The sequence below is a fragment of the Myotis daubentonii genome, chromosome 1 (genome assembly GCF_963259705.1).
Source record: "Myotis daubentonii chromosome 1, mMyoDau2.1, whole genome shotgun sequence".
In the NCBI taxonomy this organism is placed as follows: Eukaryota; Metazoa; Chordata; class Mammalia; order Chiroptera; family Vespertilionidae; genus Myotis; species Myotis daubentonii.
The window spans coordinates 86,454,026-86,480,380 of NC_081840.1; the positions used below are offsets into that span (position 1 = coordinate 86,454,026).

The 26,355-nt window shown below is 38.1% G+C and overlaps 1 protein-coding gene across 6 annotated transcripts in view; it reads left to right on the forward strand.

The window, feature by feature from the left end:
- Positions 1-15,653: 15,653 nt before the first annotated feature.
- Positions 15,654-26,355, forward strand: part of ARHGAP5 (Rho GTPase activating protein 5) — a 97,421-nt gene continuing 86,719 nt past the window's right edge. For 4 of the 6 annotated variants that reach the window (XM_059710184.1, XM_059710224.1, XM_059710213.1 and 1 more), the window contains exon 1: positions 16,024-16,163. The gene's annotated coding sequence lies outside the window, so the exon portion shown is untranslated. Of the gene's footprint in view, positions 15,786-16,023; positions 16,164-21,175; positions 21,265-26,355 lie in introns of those variants that run through there. The other 2 variants (XM_059710193.1, XM_059710203.1) reach the window with 2 other exon arrangements.

Genomic DNA, 26,355 nt, shown 5'->3' on the forward strand with positions numbered 1-26,355 from the left:
TTAAACAGGGAAGATAGGGGATCTGCCTTTATCTTCATATCTCCAGCACCAAGTGCAATATCTAGTACTCAGTCTTTGTATAGGAGAGATAACTACTTACTTTAAAAAGTGACTACTGTATGATTTGGTGTTTGTTAATATGCCAGAAGGCATCATGACACCAAAAGACATTAAGTCCACCCATTATTTGGTAATTTACTTGATTCTTAGCACATGGAAGTGATTAAAGAAGTGTGTTGTAGAGACCTTGGATCAATTGGATTGGACCAAACTGATTTATAAAAATGTGGATTTCTCAAGGGCATTTGTACCAAGAAACATTCCCACATTTGTGTGGGGTTGTATTTAGGTTTGATTGCCTTCTTCTTCTTCTTTTTCAGATGAGGGCAAAAATGATAAGACCTTTATCAGGACAAAATATGATATGAAAACTACTTAATAGTTGCATCTGGGAAATGGTTAAATGTGTGTGCTTTTGTAAAAGTGATTAAACTAAAACAGGATTAGCAAAAATTTAGGGTTCAAGATTAGCATAGAAATTAATTTCTAAACAAGCAGGTTGTCTTGTTTCATTTAATTGCTCCCTGTGTGATTATGTAAAGCTGAAATTAATTTCTGAACTTTTTTAAAGCATTAAAACTATAGTAGTGTTTCTCAAGTTTTTTTTTTAATGTTTTCTTTTTTTCCTATTGATTTCTAGAGATAGTAAAAGGTGAGAGGAGGAGGGTAGAGAGAGAAACATCGACGTAAGAGAGACACATCAATTGATTGCCCCATGTGCCCCAACTGGGAATCAAACCTGTGACCCTTTGGTCTATAGGCCAATGCTCTAACTACTGAGCAAACCAACCAAGGCTCAAGTTTTTATTTTTGTCTTTGTCTAAATTCCCATTTTTTGTCCTCCCATCATGCAGTGCCCAGCCAAGGGCCTATTTATACCCTTGTATATTTCTGACTAGTTGCTTTTGACCCTACTTATCTCATGCAGCACTTTCCAGATTGTATGTGAACCATTCCTTAATCAGAATATTTTTTTAAAAAAGATCTTTACCCCACCAAGAAATCCTGGGAAAGCTTCATCAAGAGACTGCTCAGCAGCCTTGCATTTGCAAGTGCTTAATCAGGGTGCAAAGCTTGCTCCAGCTTGCAGTCAGTTTCCATGAATGCAACTATATCCACACAGATGAGTGACTATGAAGGAGGGCAACTCCTTCTAGGGGCCTGCAATGTGGCTCATCATCCTAATTCCCTCAGGGCTGAGAAGTATAAAAAGAAGGAAAAGTTGAGTTGAGAAAAGTCACAATGCCATAATCCCTGGTTCTATAAAAGTTTTTGGGTTTAATATTTTTATCATTTGGGCTTTAACTTTTCCTTTCCATTGCCAGCTAAATCCCTGCACTTTCATCATTCTTACCTTGACATGACTGCTTAGATTTTTACTCAATATAATTTTTATACCTAGGTGAAATGTAAATATACTAAACCCTTGTTAAACTAGTACCGGTTTATTCTGGACGACAATTCCATTGCTCCAAATTAATAGCTACCCTTCTTCTAAGTACCTTAAATGCTTAATAGCTCTTTAAACATTGGCTATCCCAAGTTTCTTGGAGTAGAACTCTATTTCTAGACTCCCAGTAGTTTAAAACAAAACAAAAATGTTTTCCTGTGACTAGGCTTTAAAATAATGGTACTGTTAATGAAAGTTATTCCTATGGTACTTAAAATACCCACTGAGAGTTCAAAATGATTAAAAAGAAGAAGAAGAAGAAGAAGAAGAAGAAGAAGAAGAAGAAGAAGAAGAAGAAGAAGAAGAAGAAGAAGAAGAGGAGGAGGAGATGTGTGCATGGTGTTTAAGTATTATATAAATGTATTTGTGTAAAAAGTCATATTAGCTTTGTATATAAACTTACTTTTTAAAAATAGTCAAAATATGCCTGGCTAGCGTGGCTCAGTGATTGAGGCTTGACCTAGGAACAAGGAAGTCACGGTGCAATTTCCGGTTGGGCACATGCCTGGGTTGCGGGTTCAACCCCCAGTGTGGGGGATGCAGGAGATAGCTGATTAATGATTCTCTCTCATCATTGATGTTGCTATCTCTCTATCCCTCTTCCTTCCTCTCTGAAATCAATAAAAATATATTTTTTAAAAATTAAAATGTGGCCTTGGCTGGTGTGGCTCAGTTGATGGGCGGAGTCCTGTGCACCAAAGATTGTTGGTTCAATTGCCGGTCAGGGTACATGCCTAGGTTGGGCTTGATCTCTGGTAGGAGGCATGCAGGAGGCAGCCAATCTATGTTTCATTCTCACATTGATGTTTCTCTCTCTCTCATAATTAATTAATTAATTAAAATGCAACTTGATATTTTTAATTAAAAAGTTTTGGGTTTAATAATAATTTATTGAAACTTACTAAGAACAGCACTTCTTAGAATTCCACTAACTCAATCCCTCTCAAAATTTTCCTGCAAATGCTATTTACATAAGCAATAATAATATTAATATTAAATATTTTAAGGTATAGTTCAACTTCAGCATTTAAAAATACACACAAACTCTGGTACAGCAGCATTATAATCTTTTAATCAATTGCAATCAAAATACTGAGTTAATAGTCTTCAATAATTAGGACAGTGATAATTTTAGAGAAGAAAGTCACCTACAGTGATTATTTCAATAACTTACTCATTACTATGAAGAGAGCATAAACAAATTCTTTTAGCATTCTTTGCAGAAATGATCTCCTAATGACAGCTCCATTTTAAACTATTTAATTAACTGACTTTGTGATTCCTTGGACAGACTTCACTGTTTCAATCTATAATATAAGGACAAGTATGTTAAAACCTAATTTTTAAGATCTAAAGGAAATATTAAATATAAAATAGTATTTAATAATAAGCATGCTAGATATTTATATTGGATTAACTAAACATAATTGTATAAAAATATTGATAAATTTTTATAAGACCAACTTCCCTACCATGAAAAACATATTAATATTGCCACATATTGATATTTACAACCACATGTGACATTTAAATCCAATTTTGTATGGTTGCTAAATAAGGACCTAATACAATCAAAGGAGTTTTAGAGCTCAAAGGATTCTTAAAGAGCAGCTAGTCCAACTACCTTATTTCATAGATGAGAAAATTAAGATTCATAAAAGAGAAGACATTTGCTCATGTGTTCAAACAGCTACTGCAGACCCAGATCTCCTCAACTCAGGTTGGTCATTACTTCCCTTAGAGGGCTGACTTTTGTTGGGACCTTTGAATATGCATGCCAAATGTTGTCTGGAAATTTAACATATAGTGTCTCACAGGTACAATTTTCAAATGTACGGAAATGCTACAGGGATTAACAAAATGCACACATTTTTAAATGACAAGAAAATTTATGTAGTTTTTTTGGTTGTCATTTTGTATTTTTCTCATCAATAGACTCACAAAATACTATCACATGGAAACCACTGAAATTTTTTGAGTGAATAGGAAAACTTTGGGAACCATGACACAATATTTCTTCTTCTAACTATTAATTAAAATTCGGAATGATTTAAAATGCCACAAATATTAAAGGGATAATGATTTTTATTAGTTACTTTATTATTATTATTATTATTATTATTCATAGTAGTAGTAGTAGTAGTAGTAGTAGTAGTAGTAGTAGTAGTACTAGTAGTAGCTGTTGGAATAGAGGACCAGGACTCCTGGCGCAAAGATGAGCGGGCTCCGACAAGTAATCCAGTGAGACAAAACAAGACGATAATAACTCTGGTATGTACCCCGTGCCACTGGAGCATTATTTACTCTGTGCTCTCATACCAAGTGAAAGGTAATCTTCTTGTTTTATAGGAGTGTTAAGACACACAGAACATCTTATTTTAATGGCATTTTTTACTTGACAAGAGTAGTATCATAAGAATATGATACTGGTCCTTTATCTTGACTTACCTAGTGGCACTCCTGACTCTGGTTTTTAAATCTCACTAGAGAAGCTGCAAAACCTTACAGTTATCTTATTTTTAAAATCAGCACTGTCAGGTATTCCTTCTTTTTTAACCTTATGGTAGTATCAGCTCATTTCCTTTTGTTCATTTGTCACTGCATCCTTTATATGCTTTAAAATAGTTTTTCTTTTCTCAAGTAAAAGAATCCAAGTTACTTCCGCGCTCATGGAGCATATTTCCCACAAGTTAGTGCACTCAGAAGTATTTGTATTAAATTGTGGTCCGTGAGTAGACCATGTGCAGCACATCACTGGAACAAAACACTCTGCCATGAGTCTGCACAAAGGAAGGGTTCAAGAAAACATTCCAAGGCTCTCCCAGATGAAATGAGGACCTGGAACACAACCCTTATTACAATTCAACAAACCAACTGCTCATTCACAGAATGTTCTCAAAGACTTTCTCAGCTATTATATTCTGTGGATCCCATGCTCGCCTTGATGTACACACCTCATCCGCATTAAGTTTAATGAGTTTTACCCACACATCAAAAGAGGCTGACCCACATATGTGGGGAGCTTCCATATGCTGTCTTTCTCAGGAAACAAGATGCCACAGGAGTAATCTTACATTGGGAATATAGCCAAGGTCTTCCTTAACACCTTTCCATAGCAGAATCTATTCGTTTCTCTTTGCATTTGCAGTGCTTCAAATCCAAATAAACTTTTCCCTTGAAAGAAAAACTAAGATCTTTAGGCTAAAAGTTTGGCAACCCAGAGAAACTTAGTTTTTGTTTAAACAATTGAGAAATAACACACATAGCTGAATTGTAACTATTACTTATATTGTACTAATACATGCACCAAATATATATATATAATCATTTTAATTCTCATCCAAGGATATGTTTTTATTGGAGAGAGAGAGAGAGAGAGAGAGAGAGAGAGGAGCATTGATTGATTGCCTCCTAATTGCGCCTCCTATATGCACCCAACCTGGGATCAAACCTGCAACCTAGGTATGCACTCTGACTGGGATAAGGGAGGACGCTCCAATCAACTGAGCAACTTGGCCGGGGCCCAAATATTGATATTTTTAATTATCGGATTTTTCTAAATTTGTTTAAAAGTGTTTATGTTTTGCATTTAACTATATTATGATTATTATTTTTCCATACTATTATTACTGTTCCTGCTGCTACTAATAATCCACCAATAGGACTTACTGAGCAAGAATTCTGTGTTTGCTTGTCTAAAGCACTTCCCTTTATCACTTTTCTTGGAATGTCCTGCTATTGGAGGAAATAGAAACAGTATATGAAAAAGGGATGGCTTTTATGAAATGGAATTTGTGGAATGCCCTTATTTTGGATGAGTTGCAGACTTCCAAATTCCTCAGAAACCCAAATGAAAACAGTTATGTGCCAGTTAAAACAAGACTTCACTCAGTCTTGGAATGGCCTCTATGTCATTTGGTGGTATGGCACTGCAAAAAAAACAAAGCCACAATACTACAAATATGACAAGACAGGAGGAAAATGAGTTGATTCAAAGTGCCTCCAATATTCAGAATATGAATCTGAAAATACCCTAATCACAAAATTACTTTGAACAAGTTAGTTGGTTAGTTTGATTAAGAAAAAATGATTGTCCATTTAAGTTTGTCATTTCAGACGATTTTATCTATCTCTCTATTTGGTTTACCATGTTTGAAATTAGAAATTGTAAATGATGAAGCTCTTATAGAATAATAGAAATTAAAAGACTTATTTTTTCTTTATTACAAGATGTAATCTATGGGCTTACTTTTCAGTTAAGATTCAATCTCAGGACATGAAAATGAGATAACTTCAGGCATGATCTATGTCTTTCATATTTATATTTCTGATTTGAGCACAGCCTTTGGCACATAGAGGGTACAAATTGATAATTGTTGAATGAGAGAGTATATCAAAATGGTATTCCAAAGAGATGATCTATCTCAGTTTCAAAGCTCTTGTTCATTATATTCTGTCAGTCAGTGTAATTTTAAGGAATGTTGTGAATGAGAAGGTATGACTACTATGTGCAGCATTGAGAAATATCCTCTTTTTTAAACTGTAAGAAAATGTATATGAGAAAGTATATAAGATGAATATGTAAGAAAGTATATATGATAAAAAAAAATTTCAGAAATGTTTTTAAAAAGAAAATTACCCAGGATAGTCACTGTTAATATTTTACATATTTCCTTCCAGGCTATTTAAATATTCATATTTTTTATATCTGAACAAATTTGGGATCATATATATCAAACTCCAAATATTTTTCATATATAAAATAATCCAGAGTAAACAAAAAATATTACTCTATAACCAGCTTACACTTACTATATAACTCTTTAACAATAAGAGCTCTCAACAAAATTAATCTAGAACCTAAAACTGAATATGATTTGGATCAAGGTAATAGGACTCAAGAGATTTCCTAGGTCTCCAGGTTGTCAGCATTTCTAAAGTGTTTCCACTTTGTATGAAGACTTTACCATTTTCAAATGAGGACATTTCATCCTAGCAATGCCTCAGAGTGTTTGTCTTTATGTCTTAGGGGGTTTGATAGGGAAGCATTCCCTCTACTTCAGGTATACATAGTGGCATCTGATCTGGAAAACACCTTTGCAAATACCTATTGTGAGGATTTACCTAAAAATATGTATCTGAATGGTGGGTTGCGGCAGCTGATTACAGCAAGTTAATGATGAGATGATTGGGGAAGATAAAGCGTTTTACTCTCAGGTAAATTTAAAAAATTGTTAGCAGCCAGTCCTAATTCAAAGCAAACATACAGAGCACTGTCAAAGCCAGAGGTCTTTTATTAGAATTAGGATGGCACTTGGAATGCATACCACAGTAACATGAACCCGCAGGCCGCACTGTGGATGTACACAGCGTAAATCAGAACTGAGTATACAAATTGCAATAGCCTCTTTACTTTCTAACCCCTAAATCGGTGTGGCACATGATTTCTTTGGGGCCAAGTAGTTGCCTAGCACTGCAAAATATTAAAAGGCATGGCAGTGTTTCCAGGTATAAAATGAAAAGATCACTTTGAAGTGCTCTAAAATTGTTAAAAGAGTTAACTCACTCTCAAAAATATGAATTAAATGAAAATTAATCAGGGACCAAGAAAGTTAGTTGTAGCCTGGTCGGTGTGGCTCAGTGGTTGAGCGTCGACCTATGAACAAGTAGGTCACAGGAACATGCCCGGGTTGGCTTGATCCCCAGGCAATCAATGATTCTCTCTCATGATTGATCTTTTTATTTCTCACTCCCTCACCCTTCCTCTTTTAAATCAATAAAAATATATATTTTTTTAAAAAAAACAAGCAAACAAAAACCCCAAAGATTAGTTGTAGTTACTTTTGATTGAAATGCCTCAAAAGTCCTGCTCAGAGCTCATGTTATTGAGATAGAGATCCCGATTGCCCTGGATCAGGGAGCACATTGCTCACTATTTAATCATCCTTCACCCAGATGTTCTGATAGAATGAGTATATTATTTCTAACAACAAAAATCAAATAGAAAACTGGCATGAAGCTATTCTGTTTGAAAAAGAGGAAATAGGGAAAGAAAGTCTACATAATGACTTTGCATTGCCAATTAAGTAAACTGCCTGTAAGAATGCCCTAGAAAAGGAAGTATTTCACTTCAGACCCATAGAATGGCTATAATAAAAAAAGATAGACAATAACAAATATTGGCTAGGTTGTGGAGAAACTAGAATCCTCATACATTGCTGATGGGAATGTAAATGGTACAACCACTCTGGAAAATGTTTGGCATTTCTTATAACATTAAACATAAATTTACTGTATGATCTCTCAATTTTACCTAAAGGCATCTATCCAAAAGAAATGGAAACATATATTCATGCAAAAATGTATTTGTTTATAGCACTATTATCCATAATAGCCCAAAAGTGGAAAAAACCTAAATGTCAACTAACTGGTGAATAGATGAAATGTGGTTTATCCATACAATAAAATACTACTCAGTAATGTAAAGGGGAAAATTATTGTGCATGCTAAAATACGGGTGAACCTCAAAAATTTTATGATGAGAAAAAGAAGCCAGATGCACAGACCACATATTGTATGATTCTATTTATATTAATGTTCAGAATAGGCAAATCCTTAGAGATAGAAAGATAGACTGAGGCTGCAGATGGAAAAATGACTGACTAAGTGGGTACAAGGCAGATAAAGACATGGGTGATACCATGAGCAGCCTGAATGGACCACTGAATAGGATTGTGGGAACCCTGGATTGGTTACTTGGATGCTCTGGATTGTACCGTTAGGGATGGGGCTAGGGAAGGGGGCGGTGATGAGTAAATTGTGGAAGTATAAAGCACTGAGGGTTTAGAAACTACAAGGCAACCTTTTGGCAAAGAAACTTCAGAGCAGCTAACCTTATAACAAGGATGGGGCAGGCTTGTTCTGGAAAATCTGGAGGTCCAAACCTAATGAAATAGATTTTAGGGATGGGTTTTGGAGAAATACAAATTAACCTGGTTTCATTGGAATAAAGTGTCTTTCTCCACTCCCACTTGGGGAATGGGGGGAGGATGAAGTAAGGGTCCCAAACAAAATCAACAGGGAAGAGAGTAACAACTTTGTCCTGGGTGTGATGGTATGTATCAGTAGGTGTTAAATTGTGAACCAGGAAAGAGTGAAGCCTGGTCTATGGGCTAACTCTGTAAAATAATTTCAAACCAAATAATGTCAGAGTAACAAAGGAATCATTTTTGTGGATGTGGAAATGTCAGCTCAGAGAGATCCAAAGATTTCTGAAGCTCATACACTAAGCAGAACCTGAGACACAAATTCAGGTCCCTGGAGTCCCAGTTTGGTGGTCTTTCTACCTCAGACTAATTTGTGCCCCAGCATTCCTTTGCACTGTAGTAAGACCATTTCTATCTTTTCTTTAAACTGGTAATTGATTGTACTGTGCTAAGGAAGATACAGTGGAGGAGGAGCACTACAAGACAAATGCCCCAACTTAGAAAAGCAACCCTTAGTTCCCTGGGGTGATGGGAGACATTTAATCATAAACCTTATGGTACAAGAGGAAATACCAGGCCATGTGGAAACATCAGCTCAGGTTTATCAGTATTAAAGAAACTATTTATTGTCTATATTGGGACACTTTTTAAAAGAATCTTAGTGTAGAAAAGTTTAAAAATAGAATCTGTGCCATGAGACCATCAGGAATATAGGTAATATTATAGGTAAAATTATATCATTTAAAATAGTCATTAAATATAATAAAATGTTCTTTGCTTGATTCATTTTGGTCTGTAAGAACTTTAAAAAAAATCAAAGACAATACAAGGTAGCAGTAATATGTTTGCCTGGACCACTTCATTCCATTACATCAGAGGTTGCTGCAGACAGAACCAAGGTGGCCTGTAAAAGGCCCAAGATATAATTAAGAGAAAAAGAAAAGAACAAGAAAAATCAAAAAGAAAAAAGAGAAGAAAAGGAAAAAATAAAAGAGAAAATAAAGGGATATATGTAGCAGACAGTTCAACTGCTTCAAGACAGTTTGCCTCATCCTGCTTTATACAATCTCTCTCAATTTTCAACACCTATAATCCAAATTTTATTGCACAATAAATATATTCACTGCAAAAAAAATTTAAAAAGCCAAAAGAAAATAAACATTTGCTATAATCCCACCATCTAGATTAAATCTTGGTAAACATGTAGGCCATTAATATTGTCATCTTGATTTTAAAATATTTTCTTTTATTTTTAAAAAATATATCTTTATTTATTTCAGAGGGAGAGAGATAGAAACATCAGTGATGAGAGGGAATCATTGATTGATTGCCTCTTGCACACCCAACACCGGGGATTGAGCCTGCAACCCAGGTATATGCCCTGACCAGGAATCGAACTGTGACCTCCTGGTTCATAGGCTGATGCTCAACCACTGAGCTGGCCACGCTAAAACATTTTCTTTCCACAAAAATGGAATCATATACCTTTTATTGCTTTGTAGCCTGATTTTTTTTTCACGTAAAATATTATGGGCATTTTTCTACCTCAATAAATGTATACTTTTAAAATATTTTAAATATTGTTTCCATTCAATTTTATAAGAATTTTATTTAAAGGACACATGTAGCTCTTTATGATTTTCTGCTATTTTACTTATACTCTGTTATCATACTTGTAAAATCTCAGAATTCTTAATGTAAATATTTTTTTTGGGGGGGGGCAATAAAAAACAGTTATTCAATGTCTATTCCTATGGGAACCAAAGCTAGAAATAAAAAAGTATGTGTTATAGCTTGAAGAGAGATGAGAAGCCTATTTGGGAAAAGATGAGTATTATTATTTCTCACTATGTAGTAAATGTGTTGAAAGAAGCTATGCATCCATCAGAAAAATGACATTGTTATTTGAAAGCTTTTTGAAGACAATGCAGAAGCATGATGTGGCAATTCAAACATTTACCACCTACTGCAGCTTATAGTAATAGTGAAAAATGACAAAGCCTTCATTGTGAAGTGATTAGACACCTTATTATTGATTTCAGAAATTCTTATGCTGCACCAGTTCTTTAAAATGTTCCCTGATGTTTTGGATCCACAGTTTTTTGTTGCTAGTGATTCACATTTACCTACTAAAGAGATGTTATGTAGAAAAGTGTGGATTGTACTTGGGGAAGAACATCTAACTCAACTTTCACGGGCTAATTCAGCAATTTTTTTAAAATATATTTTATTGATTTTTCACAGAGAGGAAGGGAGAGAGATAGAAGGTTAGAAACATCGATGAGAGAGAAACATCGATCAGCCGCCTCCTGCACATCTCCCACTGGGGATGTGCCTGCAACCCAAGTACATGCCCCTGACCAGAATCAAATCCAGGACCCTTGAGTCCGCAGGCTGACGCTCTATCCACTGAGCCAAACCGGTTTCTGCTCAGCAATTTTTTTAAAAAATATGTTTTTATTGACTTTAGAAAGAGAGGAAGGGAGAGGGAGAGAGAGAAACATCTATGCAAGAGAGAAACATTGATTGGCTGCCTCCTGCACGGACCCAGACTGAGGATCAAACCCAAAACTGGGTATGTGCCCTGACCAGGAATCAAATTGGTGACCTTTTGGTGAACGGGATGATGCTCAACCAACTGAGCCACACCAGCCAATGCTCAGCAATTTCTTTAAATGATTTGTATTTTCCAAAGTGAGTATCTCAGCTGGTACTTAAAATATATTCAAAAACCTTCTGTTATCAATAAATCCACAGAAATCCATAAAACTTAGTTTTTCATATTAGTTTATTATCAAACATTTATTGAGCTTTCTACTAATAACATTCTAGTTATTGTGTAGGGCCAAACATTAATTTGTGATACCTATCTAAAGGGGCTCACAATCCAAATTTGACCTGAAAAGGGGAGGAATAAGAGATATTCACAACAATTATGTTCTGTGGTTAAGTAGTCAAACAATACACGTTCCTGCTTCCCATTGTAATGATTTACAAACGACACTGGTAACAATCTCAGAGAATTCAGTTAGCAACCTTTGCAATTATTTTTTAGCTTTATGGGGTTAACCTTATTGGGGTTGATTAAATTCAAGCTGCGATCTTTCATAAAAACTCAATGGAGGGTCCAGATGGCCCAACAATACCTCCTTTTGTGAAAGGAAATAACTTGAAGATTTTTGTCTAATTAAACTATTTGAGCTGGTGGGACCTGAATGAATTGTTATTCCTTTAAACGCACTGTGCATTACAAATAATCTTTATAAAATACTAATTATTCAAAAAATAGAGTTCTGCTTTCACGGTTTCAGTTATGCCCTAGCACCAGAGGGGCACGAACATGACATTTTGAAGTTAGTCTCTGATACCATCTTTGGGATTTCAGTCTGGAAATACAGTTCTGGAAAATCAACAGAACAAGGCCCTGTGGAACAAAATGCCAGAAATTTAACTCTTGTCAAAATATTTTCTACAATAACAGCCAAGACATAATTAGCACCTTTTCTTCATGCTGGAAATATCATTGGTAGCCATAAAACCAATTTGGAGAAAATCTTTCAGCACAACTCAGCTACTATGGTTATTAGTGTATCATTATTTGCATACTAGTGAGAATGACATATCTTACCCTGCCTTCTCTCGTCCTGATAGTCCTAACTGTAAGAGATAGGGAGAAAGACAGAGGTCTAGGCAGGTGAAATGGGGTGGGATGGGGTAGAAATTAGTTGTGAAAGTCAATGAATGGGAAATTAGACAATCTTTCAGTGCTTTGGTTATTGCCTTCATTATTTTCCAACTTTGTGTATTTTGTCTGTAATCAAGGTGATATTCTGAAGTAGTTTGTTCCCACAAAGTATGTTTTGTATCAGACAGACAAAACGTAATGGTCAATTTTGTCATGAATGGAAAGTCTCTTTATTTGGCTTTTTATATGTTCTTGGTTGAGGCTATAAAATTCAAAGCAGTTATGATCAAAAATTTCCAGCAGGGGGTGTAGTTGCTTCTGTAGGGTAAATTCTTTTGAGGCTAAATCATGTCAAACATCTGCATCTTGTTGTGTTAACACTGATGGTTCAAAGCTGGAATTTTGATAACATTGTTTTATGGCTTTCATCTCTTTTGATCCTAAAATGGCCATGGATATTAATACTTTAATATAATGTGTTAAAGAACTAGAAATGTGTGAATATTTAAATTAAAAATCTAAAATGTCTGACTAAAATCCTATTCTACCAATTTTTTTCAAAGCAAATGAAGAACAAAGCTTCAAGTGATTTTACTTATCCACTATAGTAGAACAAGTGTTTAAATTTTTTATTTTAGGTAAGATGAATAGTTGATCTAAGAGGGCTGGTAATATTTACTCTATCTCTCCCGTGTGTGTGTGTGTGTGTGTGTGTGTGTGTGTGTGTGTGTTTAGACTAAATTATTTGTCTCAAAATTTCTCCTTTTGGATGGTAGGGAGGGTGTTTAAAGCTATTTCTTTGAAGGCATGGCTTCTATCAATTTTAAAAGATGCCACTTTATCCTTTCATTTTTGTTTTATTTTCTGTTCTTTATTTTCTTTTATTTGTAGACTAGAGGCCCGATGCAAGAAATTCATGCAAGAGTAGGCCTTTGCAGCCCCCTTGTTTGGCCATTCGGTCGACTTGCATATTACACTTTTATTATTATAGATATCTGACCATTTTCAACCATTGAACTTTGGCCCCAATTTCCATTCTCAGATTTTTATTTGTATTGAAAACTATGCTTCATTTTTTTTGAGAAGACCAAGTCTCATAAAAACAATAAAAATTTGTTAGCTTATTTGTACTGGTAAGCAGGTTTAGACTAACAGTATTAATAAGGGAAAAAGTCCTAAAGTTTCGGGTTCCTTGAATCAAAATGAATGATGTAGGCTGACTAAAAATAATGAGTTATGAAAATTATTGCTCAAAAACCATGGCTTTTTTTTTTTTTCTTTTTACAGTTTCTGGTGTCTTAATGAAGAGAAAATGATTTCAAGTCTTTTTTCACCTCTACTATCATGTGCTGATTCTTGGTATCATGTTTGTTTTAGAGAAATATTAATGTATAAAGAAGGTGTAATTTTCACTTTCTTTATATGTTGTTTCCTTTAAAAAGCCCTGACTTATTTGACTTTGCTTTAGGTCAATACATGTCCATGGTTATGAAATTTCTGATCTAGGAAATAATTTTTAAAACATTGTAGGGCAGATAGGCTAGAGTACCTAACATTTCAGAATCAAAGTTACGAGTTTGAATTGGCTTCTTGTATTTTCAAGGACTTTTAGTACAAAGGTCAAGAAATGCATTTAAATGCATGAACTTTCCAATCCATACAAGCAGTATGAGAATTAGTCCTGCCCTTTGAAGTCTCCACTCTCTCTCCCCAATTTCCTCCTCTCTTCTTTTTCTCCTTTCCTCCCCTCGACCTTTACTTTCATTGCAAGTTTTCTTTACCGTCCTCTTCCCTGCCTCTGGCTTGTAATGGAAAGAAGTGCCTGCAGACCTTACTGAACCTATTAGGTACCATTCAGATGCAAGGCAGTGGCTGGAGTACGGAATCTTTGGCATGCCTTTCCGAAATTAGAGAGTAAGAGATGCCGAGAAACTAAACACCTCTCTCCTGCTCTGGTCTATTACGTTTACCTTTAGAGAAATACGGAGAGAAGAGCAGGGTGGGGAACAAACGGACAGAACTTCTGCTGGAATTACGTGACAGATTTACCAACAAATCACTTTCTAACAGATTTTAACCAAAGGCAGTTTTGTTTTCCTTTACTCAAAGACGGTAAAGGGACGTGGTTGGCAGCAGCTGCATCTTTATAACACTAAAAAGAAATCTTGGCTAACTTCACAGTACCTTATGTAACACACGAAATGAAGAATAACCTGAATGTAAAGGACTTTTTAAATGTTTACCGAGGAACTGTTTTCAGTGTAGGAAACGAATCCTTCCTCACAGAGACAATTCCAGCCCGAATTACTTTTTCTTTTAGACTGAATAACGCATCGGCGTAGATTGGTTCTTTTGCTTATTCTTTTATCTGCTGGCAACTGTCTTAAGACCTCTAAATAAAACAGATTCTGATGACCTTGGGGGAAATCACAAGCCTCGGTTTCAATGGTAAAAGGAAAGGCATTTTCCTGCTGTCCTTTCTTTCTCCACCACTCAATGCCAATGCCCAGATGAGAAATACACCGAAAGCCCAGGGTAACCCCCAAACTTGTGAAATCTGAAATATATATATTGAATCTGTGTAAGGCAGTGTAACAAGATCCAGGTTGGGCTGGTGGTGCGAACCCGGGTCTTCGGGGCGACCCCGAAGCCCACCCCAGCCTGGCACTGCGCTCCGTTTCCAGGCTAAACCGAGGGCCCGGGCGCCGGGGACAGGCTTCCCGGCTCCGGGGAGTTTGCTTCTGGGCGAGGACGCCGCCGGGTCCGGGCGGGGAGGTCCGCGGCTGGCGAGCGATCCCCGGGCGGAAAGCCGGCCGCAATCGCAGCAGCGTCCTTGCGAGCGAGTCCCTGCGAAGGAGCGGGGCGCAGGTTTTCCTCCCTCCAACTCTGTGAGGCTCAGAGCCCGAAGGGGGAGGGGGTCTCCAGGACCATTCGGCGCCCCGGCGATGTCTCGCAGCGGCGGGCACAGAGGCGGGCTCCCGGGCAGCCCTGGGCCGGCCCCGGCTCGGCCAGAAGCCGGGACGGAAGGACAGGGAGAGAGCAGGGCAGGCCGGAGACACCCGCGCTCCGGGCCGCACAGCCCGCCGCTGGGAAAGCGTGGAGGATGGGACCGGGGAGGAGCGGAATCCGGAGAAATCGGGAAAAACACTCACGCCAGTGGGTACAAGGGAAAAGGTGAGCAGGAATGGAGTAGGAGAGGGAACCAATGGCTGCGAGGGAACCAATGGAGGGGGGAGGGGGAGGGGCGGAAGCCAATGAGGGAGCCGGGCCGCGAGCGAGGACGCGGCCCCGCGCCCGCTCCCGCCCGCCCGGGCTCCGGAGCTCGCGCCTTTCCCGGCTCCCGGGAGACGAGGGGCGGGGCGGGGCCGGCCCAGCGTGCGGCCGGGGAGGCGTTGCGAGGTGAGGGCGGCGGGGGTGGGGATTTGGGGGGGGAGGGGTTGGGGGCGGGGCGGGGGGGGAGGGGTTGGGGGCGGGGCGGGGGGGGAGAGGGCAGCGCGGGTGCGCGCGCGCGCCCCATCGAGGCCGCGCCGCCGCTCCGCCCCCGCCGGGTGTGTGGCTCCGCGCGCGCGTGCGTTCCGGCGGTGCGCGCCGGGGAGATGCTGAGGTAAAGTTCGGGAGAGAGGGAGAGCGATCCGTCAGCGTGAGGGAGCCCGAGTGGCCGCCATTACTGAGCCCCGCGCGGCGGCCGGCGCCGGGGAAGGGGGGAGGGACGGGGCTGCCGCCGGTGGCGGGGAGGGAGGGAGGGTGGGCGACCCGGCCGCGGGAGCCGTAGGGCGCCAGGTTTCGGGGCGTGTGTGTTGGGGGAGCGCCGGGGAGGTGGCCGGAGGGACGCGGCGCTCGGTGAGCGCGCCGGCGAAGAGAGGCGAGCCGAGAGTGGAGGAGGAGGAGGCGGCGGCGGCGGAGCGCTCCCCAGGAATGTCGCTGCCGCCGCCACCGCCGGGGCCGCTGCGGTTGCGGAGACGGAGGAGACCGACGCTGTTAGGTAGGACCTCGCTACCCCCGCCCCCGCCCCTCCGGGCCTGCCCGCTCGCCCCCTCCCCGCCTGGGACCCCGCCGCCGCCGGCTGTAACCAGTTCAAGGGGCTGGGGCCCCGCGGCCGCGGAGGGAACCGGGCACCGCGCTCCGTCCTCGCAGGCGGCGCGGGAGGGGGACGGTCGGCGTGAAGGGCAGCGAGGCCGGGGGAAGGGGCGCTTTCTCCACAGGTGACGGGCCGGGGTCGGCGGAGGCCTGGCGGTGGCCCGGGCCGCGCCGTCCCCGCCAGCCGTGCCCCGGCCTCGGAGGGCGCGCGGGGGGAAAGGAAGGTTGCGGCGTCCGTGGGCCGGGTGGCCGCGAACGAGTTCCACCTGGAAGCCAGCGGGGGGAGCGGGAGTGGACGCAGATTTCCGCGGAAACACGATCTCCGCGGCAAACTTCAGCGCCTTCCCGGAGACTCGGCCCTTTCACTTTTCCCGGCCCTCGCCGCTCCGTCCGGGGTCCCCTCCACCCGCTTCCCTGCTGCTGCGGGAACTCGGGGCGCGGCGTTTCGCGAAGTTGCACCGCGCAGCCCAAAAACACCGAATCCTGTCGTGGTAGACTCGCCGGTGTGAGGCTTTGATGCTGAGTTTTCGCCCGAAAGAAGCATCTTGAGAATCTCCCCGTTTTCCACTAAAGAAAAGTCTCGGGGTGGGGGTGGGGCGCCGCGCGGGAGCGCGCGCGCACTTACCCACCGAGAAACACTCCCTCCCGCGCCCCCTCCCTCCCTCCCTCCCTCCCTCCGCGCTATTAGAGGTGCGAGCGAGGTGGAGGCTCGGCTCCGGTGCAGCTGGAGCTGCAAGGTGCTCGGGAAGTCTAGGCGAACCACCAGGACGTTTAGCAGAAAATTCGAGAGAAAAGTTGTAAGGGGAGACGGTTATAGCTGTGCCGTCTGACAGACCCAGTGTGGGCCCGTGCTTGATATATGGGGATTTCAGTGTTTTAAAACTAGACCGAAATAGGCGTGCAGATGGTGTGTACGCGCGTTTTAAGTTTAAATTCCCACCGGTAATTGGCTTTTCCCCTTTGTCAGGGATCGTAGCATGAAAAGAATGTCCAGCTGCGAAACGGTGAAATATATACTTGGGTGTATTTACTGATCTTTGCTTACGCTGCTTCCCACAGGTGTTGGGGGCAGGGGGGTGCCTGCTCCACTTAAGTCCAAAACCGATGTTCATTTGGACAGGATGAATAGTAGAGGGTGTGTATTGGCATCGAGGATCTCATTCAGCACAGGGAATATTTCTCTAGGTACCCACTTAAAATGGTTGTTTTAACAAAAATTTGATCTAGATGCAACTATTCGGGAAAACATTTGGATAAGTAAGATATTAGTAAAATGTGTTTGGAGATGTTTCACTGTCAGTTCCAATGTATTTGACTTTAATATGTTAAAACTGTGCTATTTTTAATGTACATACTGACCATATAGGTAAACTAGCTAGACAGTTTCTAGATTAAGGTTTTTGCTTTCATTTTAGATTGCTTTCTCATTTACAGTTTTTTTTCTCTACCTATTCTTTGTAATTGACCCACGTTTCTTGTATCTATAGTACATCAAAGGAAGAGAGGGTAAGTGTAGATGGCCAAAAACTTACATAGGCCTTGGAGTATGCATAGCTAAACATGAGTTATGCCTATGCATGTAACTCAAGAAATAGCACTATTGATCTGTTTGACTTAAGGCAGAAATTAGAATGACACAGATGACACTAGGTAACAATCAATTTGTCATGTGTAAGCTACATTTTTTTAACCCACCTCAGCAGGTCTTATTTTGTCATTCTTTGTACATTATAAGAGCATTGTCACAGAATTATAATTCTTTTATCAGATTTTTAGCACCCCTTCTCCCATTTAAATTATTCTGGCAATTTAAAAAATGTATTGCAAAACTACTATCTTAATTGTGTCACATGGTACTTATCCTAAATGTTTTCCCCAGCCCCTTTGTCCCCCTTCCCCATTTCTGTTTGAAAGGCAGATTTAGTACCCTTACTCTTCTGGAGAAAATAAATTATTTTGACCTGCAAGAATTTTTAAGGAATAACATATTGTATTTGCATTCCTATTTTGGAATTGAAGTTGTGGAACAGGTTACAATAATAGCTTTGTAACTCACTTTTTTTAATTGAAGAAAAAATTATGTCTCATGAAGACCATACTAAATTTACTCTTTCACCATTAGCAGGACTTAAAGTGTTGCCTTTGGTATTCACTTCTTAAATATGAAATGGCATAATAGAGATTTTCTTGGTAGCTACAGAATAAGTTTTAATTGTCACGATTTCAGTTTTCATAGATACTATTTTAAGTCATCTGTTTGGGCTGTAATATCCATGGTTTTTTTCTTTATACACCAAGCAATTATGCAGATACTATAATTGACTGAAGAAGCATTGTGTAGTGTTCTGTTTCACTAATGTCTATTTTCCTAAAAGATGCATGTGAATACATCTAAAGTACACCAGGGGGATTTAGTTTTAAGAGAACTGGGCAGAAACTTTGGTAAAGTAATCCATCATTTGGCGATCTGGGTAATCACACTGTTTAAGTGAAGGTTGTTGTATATAATTTTATCAAGCCAGGAAAAGCCATATTCGAAATTAAGGAAAGTAGTTATAATGGTAAGAATTTTAAAAAATTTTTGTTGTTGTTAATTCTCACCCAAGGATATCTTTCCCTTGATTTTTAGAGAGTGGAAGGAGAGAGGAGGGGGAGAGAGAGAAACATTGATGTGAGAGAGACATCTTCACATTGCTTGGTAGCCTCCTGCATGTACCCCGACTTGCCCTTGACAGGGAATCAAACCTGAGACTCGTAGGTTGAGGGCTGACACTCTTAACCACTGAGCCAAACCAGCTAGGGCTATAATGGTAAGAATTTTAAATTCAACTTTCATTGGTTTTCTGACTGTTCATTGGACCCCTTAGGGATTTTTCCTGGGTGTCTTGAGACTTTCTCTAACAACCCACCCTCCCAGACAAAAGCAGCTTCTATTTTTGTCTGTTAAATGTATGTAATTAAATATAAGATCTCCTTTGAAAAATGAAATCATCTTCATTAAAAAATTTGAAAGCCTCTGATTTGTTATTCATTAATTCAGACTACCTTTATCTAGCACTTACTCTGTGCCTGGCCTTTATAAATTAGAGATGGCTAGCTCAGACTTTAGTTGAAGTGGTAGTTAACTATAATTATAGGAGTAAATAGTTACAAGTACTAAGAGATGCAGAAGAGAATGGAATTTGAATGTTTTAACTGTGGAAGTTTGAATGTACGAGAGACAATCAACAAGGTTGGTCTTCTTTCATTGTATTTTGAAAGTTGACTGTCCACAATACCTACAGCCAAAATAGGCTGTTAATGTTTTGCTCCTTAAATATCACTGGTATGTATCACATGGTTAGATACTTAAGCTTTTTATTATGAAGAATTAGCGGTAAAAAGTGAATTTTCATATTTCTAGTTTCATATTAGATTTAGCCTAGTTTATTATACCCCTGACCAATATTTTAGTAAGAAGCTGGGCACTGTGATACAAGGAAATATTAACTATCACTACCTTAAAAGAGCTTATAGCTTTGTTGGGGAGTTAGACAATTTAGGAATAGTTAGATGCCAGTTCAAGGCAGAGTAAAAAACCATATTTAAGGCAGTACATACTGATTTAAAAATGGTGTTAAGGTATTTAGATAAAGGAGGAAGTTTATTAACTTTATTTCATTTGGAAGTTTCGTAGGATTGGGATAAGTGAGAGAAAAAAGACATGTAAGTAGGTTAGAGACACTGGCCCAGAAACACAGGGAAGTGCAGGATAGATTGGCAGATGAGGCAAAAATATAAGGTTAAAATGTAAGAGCATCACTTTGTGCCTTTATGAGTCAAATTGAGAGATTTGGGGGAAAGTATTAACACAAGGTTAATAGAAGGCATGATCAAGAAATAAATAATGCTTGCATTACTATAGCCACTTTGCTATATTTAGCATTGTTAAATAGCCTAGGAAAAACTACTTTGGCTTATATAGTGTAGTTCATTGTTTTCCTGTTGATCCAAAATTTTATGTTTATTTTTATACTTTTTCAGAGCCAAGATAATACCTTAGTTTACTTATTTATTTTTTATTTTGGTTGACTAGAGACTAGAGGAAAATTAACATTCCAATGATCTGGGGAATTAAAAAGTCCAACTGTTCTTTATTAACTAAGTGTATAACCCTTTGGATGTTTCTTTTGAGTATTAAATCAAATGGTCTCTTAAATAATTTTCTAAAGTTTATGAGCTTCATTTCATTTCTGTATTTTCGTTTGTCTTTAGACATACTGTTAGCTGAAAGTCAAGTGATACCACCATTTATTGCTAAAACCAATGAGTTTTTCATAAAGAAACACTGACTTATTTGTCTTTATTTCTTACATCTAGCAGCTAATCACCAAACTCTCTTTGTCTTGGTTTGCTCGTTTCAGTTAGTTATGTGATAGTTCAGGAGCTTAAAAGTTTTCAGTATTGGTCCATCTCTTGTGTTTTGTGCCCCACCAAATCTAATTTTGCGTTCCACTTCCAATCTTTAAAATGTCTTCTTATTGCTTATTACAAGGTCTATCTAATTCCTTTTTGCTTTGAAGACCCTTCATAGCCAGATCTTCAGAAATTAAAAAACAAACAAACAACACTCTTATTTTTCAAAATGGCAGTTGTGCTCTACTACTCTACCCTAATCACACACCTGGAATGACTTCTGTTTTAAATCCAAATTTTAAAGTATTGTGTATGGCTTTCTTTGCACTATGACTGCAGGTTAGAATAGTTGTAACACACTGTATGGAACACAAAACCTAAAATATTTACTGTCTGGTTGTTAGTCTATACCCCTTCCTGAGATTCTTACTTGACCTCTTAATGTTTCCATCATTAAAAAAATTGTTAAACCTTACCTAATGTAGTTTGTATAATGAAAATAATGGTTTCCCTCCTCTACAGCATTGCAGTACTGAATATCAGATTACATCTTTTCCCCTACTTCTCAGTCCTCCAAAGTAAGGAGAAAGGACTCAGACCCTGGAAGGGAGGTGAGCATATTCATAGCACTGGCTTAGTGGGCTTCTCTATACATACCTTTGTACCCTCAAAACCTCTGACATGAAGCTAAGCAGATAGTGGCTAAGCCCAGTAAATACCTAATGAGTTGTTTACATAGGTTGATAAAAATGAAATGACCTTTGGTTCTTCTGTTTTCACCACAGAATATGGAAATGGTCTAGGAAGAGTTTAGAACAGTGGTTCTCAACCTTGGCTGCACATTAGAATCACCTGGGAATCTTTTTAAAATCCTGATTTCTGGGCCTCATCCTCCGGAAATTCTGTCTCTTTGTTATTAATGTTGTGGCCCCACCCCATAACAAAGAAACAATTTCCGGAGGATGAGGCCCAGAAATCAGAATTTTAAAAAGATTCCTAGGTGATTCTAATGTGCAGCCAAGGTTGAGAACCACTGTGTTAGAAGAAAGTGTTGATTAAATAATAGGGAAGGCAGTTAATGTGTTTGTGAATGGTTTAGGAGGTCATTGGTTTTAAAATATTTTATTAAGGGAAACTTTTCATGTAGTAAATACTTGACATGTCAAAAGATAAAAATGGCCAAAACCGGTTTGGCTCAGTGGATAGATCGTCTGCCTGCGGACTGAAAGGTACCAGGTTCGATTCCGGTCAAGGGCGTGTACCTGGGTTGCGGGCACATCCCCAGTGGGAGATGTGCAGGAGGCAGCTGATCGATGTTTCTCTCTCATCGATGTTTCTAACTCTCTCTCTCTCTCCCTTCCTCTCTGTAAAAAATCAATAAAATATATTAAAAAAAAAAAAGATAAAAATGGTTAAAAGCAGAATTATCTTTGGTGAGTAGGGCTTGTGGAGCTTCCAGAGGACTGCCTATTTGGAACTTCCTATTTGGAAATACTTCCATTGAGCTTCAGGCTTACTATTTATAAACCCATAATTTGTGTTAATGAGTAGCCTATAGTTCTTGGGGGGAAAAAATCTATACTTTTTATAAGAATATTCTGTGGTAAATTTTATAGGCCCATAGCAGTATGTGATTTTTTTTTTTAATTGTGACTATAAATGTGACTTCAAGATTGCCTGGTGGTTTAGGATCTAAGTCTGGAGATTGATTCATTTAATCATCAAATATTTGCGCACTTGCTGTGTGTCAGGCACTGTTCTGGGTGCTAGGAATATGGTTAAAAAACACAACAAACAAAATCTTCCTCCTAACAGTTTAATCCTAAATCCTACCAAGATATGCTTCCAAGTTATTTAGTTACTACATAAATGGGTGAAATTTTTAATAGATTTTCTTTTCAATTCATCTGATTGTAATCTTGTCTAAAGACTAATTCATAGGAATGATGACTTTTTTAGTATTCCTTTCAACCTTAAGATTGTGTGCTTATATGCTTTGAGTCAAGGATATATTACAGAATCTGATTGACTCCTACAGGTATTGCATTGTTTAATTACTTAGCTATCTTATATATGTTAAAATGTTGTTTTTTTCATTTTCTTTTCTAATTTTTCACTGTCAATGAACATTAAGAAAAATAACAGTATAGTGGTATTATACCATATTCATTTTTCAGTACCAGTTGACATTTTTATTCTTAAACTATTCTAGATAAGTTTACCTGAGATTGTGGGACATATGGGTTTGAGTCTTCTCTTTTGAGTATCTGTTTATATAAGGGATATTTTATTTATTTGACTTAAAGAAGATGGAGTGTGTAATTAAAAATTTCTGTGTAATTAGGTCATGAAAATGTAATTTCCTATAATAAAATGTGATTTTAAAAATGTTTGTGGAAAATAAAAATTAGATGGTTGTTCTGGCTGAATACATTGTTACAGATCATAGTCTTCATTCTAGTGGTCTAATTTTTGACTAAACTTTTGGAACCTTAAAATATGTGTATATTCCCTCCACAAATACCTTTAGAAAACCTTTTAGATTGATAAATTACAGCACTTCTTTTGTAAACATACTTTACTTTTTTGTTTGCCAAAGACTTAAAGAACATTTTTTTTTTTAATATTTATTAGGACTCATGCATTTATTGAGTAGTTGCTATGTGAGAGACACTGTCCTAGGCTCTTGGGATATATTGATGAAATAAAGATGTGTGCCTTTATGGATCTTTATTAAACCTGAAGTGGGGTGGGGAAAGGGACAGAGTTTATGAGAAGTAATAAAGAGGTAAGTTGTATAGTATGTTAGGAGATAAGGAGTTAAGCAAGGGGGATTTTGGTGGAGAGTATTGGGAAAAGTAAGTGCAACAGCAGGAACATGCTTAACATGTCAAAGAAGAGTTCAGTGTTTCTTATTGTGACTGGAGCAAAATGAGAGTGGGGCAAATAGAATGAGCGTAGGTCAGAGAGAAAGAGGGTTGGAGAAGGCAGTTGAAAGGACGTGTTTCACTTTTAGGAGCCACTGGAGAGTTTGAGCAGAAGAATGAGAGGCTTTGACATATGGCTGCTCTGATAATGAATAAACTAGGAAAGTGGGTGGGCAGAAACCAGGTAAATTTGTTTAGAAGCCTTGGAATCTAGGACCAGAGATGATGGTCAGAGTAATAGCAGTTAAACGTAGTGAAAAGTGATAGATTCTGGCTATATTTTGGAGAGCCAATAGGAAATTCCTGATACTATGATAACTTCAACATTAAAAATATTTTATGAAATCATACTGTTTATTAATGAATGCAACAGTTTTGTGGAAAGGTACAAACAAAATTTTAGTTTAAACCAAAATTACTAAGAATATTTTTTTTCAGTTCCCTAGATTCCTTGTAGAACTTAAAATTTTTTTTTTATTTTATTTTTTTTTTTTTTTTGCAGAAAGCAACTTCATCTTATTAAAACTCCATTAAAAGAGGCATGTTATGTTTGAATGGCTTAGTAAAAATATCTTGGAAAACTAAGTTTTAGAGGTAGCTTCATTTCAGCAGACAATTGTAGGACAGTTTTACTTAAATTTCTTATTGTCTTAATTTCTGTAAGGATAGTTAATCTTTTCCTTGAAATAAGATTATCTAAAGGCAAAATGAGAAACTGCATTGCAAAATATTAAAAGCTTAATAACTGTTCTAATGCTTAAAGTAAAGATTGGTCATCAAGAGACTGCTACTTTTGTCTTGGTTTCTTCAAGAGTAAAAATAAGCAATGATGCTAGAAGTTACAAGAAAATGAGAACAAGTTATGTTAAAGTTACATTAAATGTAGAAGGATATGAATAGATCGACATAAATATTACTATTAGATATATTTGAAAGGAATTTTCAAAATAAACATCCAGCATGTAGACATTGGCCATTAGTTTATTAGTGGAGAGCACAAAAAACAATGGATTCTTTCTTAAGCACAGAAGAAAAACTACCTTGGCTCGTCAGTGGAGGGCAATTTTGACTTGGATGTTGAAGGCCAGGGGATAATTCATGTATTTATAATTCAGGTGTTTGAAATTAAATACCCTTATAACCTATTAGAGCCAACCTCATGAAAGCTTTCTTTCTCTCATGAGGTGGTAATAACATAACATACTCACCTAAACAAATGGCAAAATATTCTTGAGGGCAGGGTGATGGCAATTTTTTTTCTAGTCGAGGGTTTTTCAAACATTTTTTAAAACCTGAAAACACTTTTTTAAACTAAAGCTTCTGAGTTAAGTAAACCTGTAAACCAGATTTAAAAAAAGCAAAAAAAAAAAAAAAAAAAAAAAAAAAAAAGCACTACTCTGTTGAGAGATTTGAAAAGAGAACAACTCTATTTGCCCAGTATCATTATTTCCTCCCTCTAGGTGAAAGAATTTTTCTACCACAATTTGAAAATCACTATATGGTGATAGATGACATAAGCTTTGAAGCTAACTTCATAGCAGGTAGCCTGCCCAATAGCATTGTTAGAAAGAAGGACATAGATGTTACTTGCTGTATCTATTTGGTAGTTTGTTGTGAATTTGCTATGAAAACCATAAATGTCACACAAGCCTAACATTTCTAATTTAAACTGTACTATTCATGATTCAGAGACTACTACTATCAAATTAATTGCAGTGTGTTAAAGCTTCAGTATTAAAATTTATCCTCAATATATAGAGTTTTATTTCTCTATTATATAAAAAACCTTCCAGTTTTCAGTAATCAATGACAGGGTGATGACTTCATGACTCCACTTATCTTCATTTAATTTTAAGGCCCTTTTATTTCTGAGTATTTAAAAATACATTTTGTGATAGTGTTTTGTTTCTGCCCTCATACTCTGTAACTTGAGATACTAAAGTATCTCAGTATTTTGAGAATTATTTTATAGGAGAGCAGAAATGAAGTTTAATGGGTTTGGATAAACATGAGAAATATTAATAAAGGTATGACTGGCAAGGATTTGATTTATAGTTGAAAATTTGATTTATAGTTGAAAATGTCCATATGACATTGCATTCTTAACTTCTCTGTTAATAACTTTATCTCAAACTGTGGAAGGCAGGGGACTGTCTGAATTGCTCTTCATTTTCAGAATAGATATTTGTTTAATAAAGGACTTATGTAGTTCTAGTGTTTGTACTATTTAACATAAAAATTTGAAGTAATCACTAGATGTTTTCTTTTGATGTACATTTTAAAGTATGTTGTCTGCATTTTTTTGTTCTAAATAAGGAAAAACACACCTCATATCCTACCTTTTTATTTTTTCCCCCTTGATTGATTGTTAGCTATAGAATCACAAACTAATTTTCCTTTTTATCATAGGTTAAGATTTTTAAACGATTTTTTAAAAATATATTTTATTGATTTTTTTACAGAGAGGAAGGAGAGAGAGTTAGAAACATTGATGGGAGAGAAACAATGATCAGCCGCCTCCTGCACATCGCCTACTGGGGATGTGCCCACAACCCAGGTACATGCCCTTGACCGGAATCGAACCTGGGACCTTTCAGTCCGCAGGCTGATGCTCTATCCACTGAGCCAAACCGGTTTCAGCGAAATTTTTAAACAATTTTAACTAAAACCAAAAAACAAGTTAATGGGATTGGATGGTTCTGTCCTAATCTCTTTTACTTACAGTTATTGTGTAATCTGCTGCCAGATAAATATTTCTAAGTCACAAGTCTAATC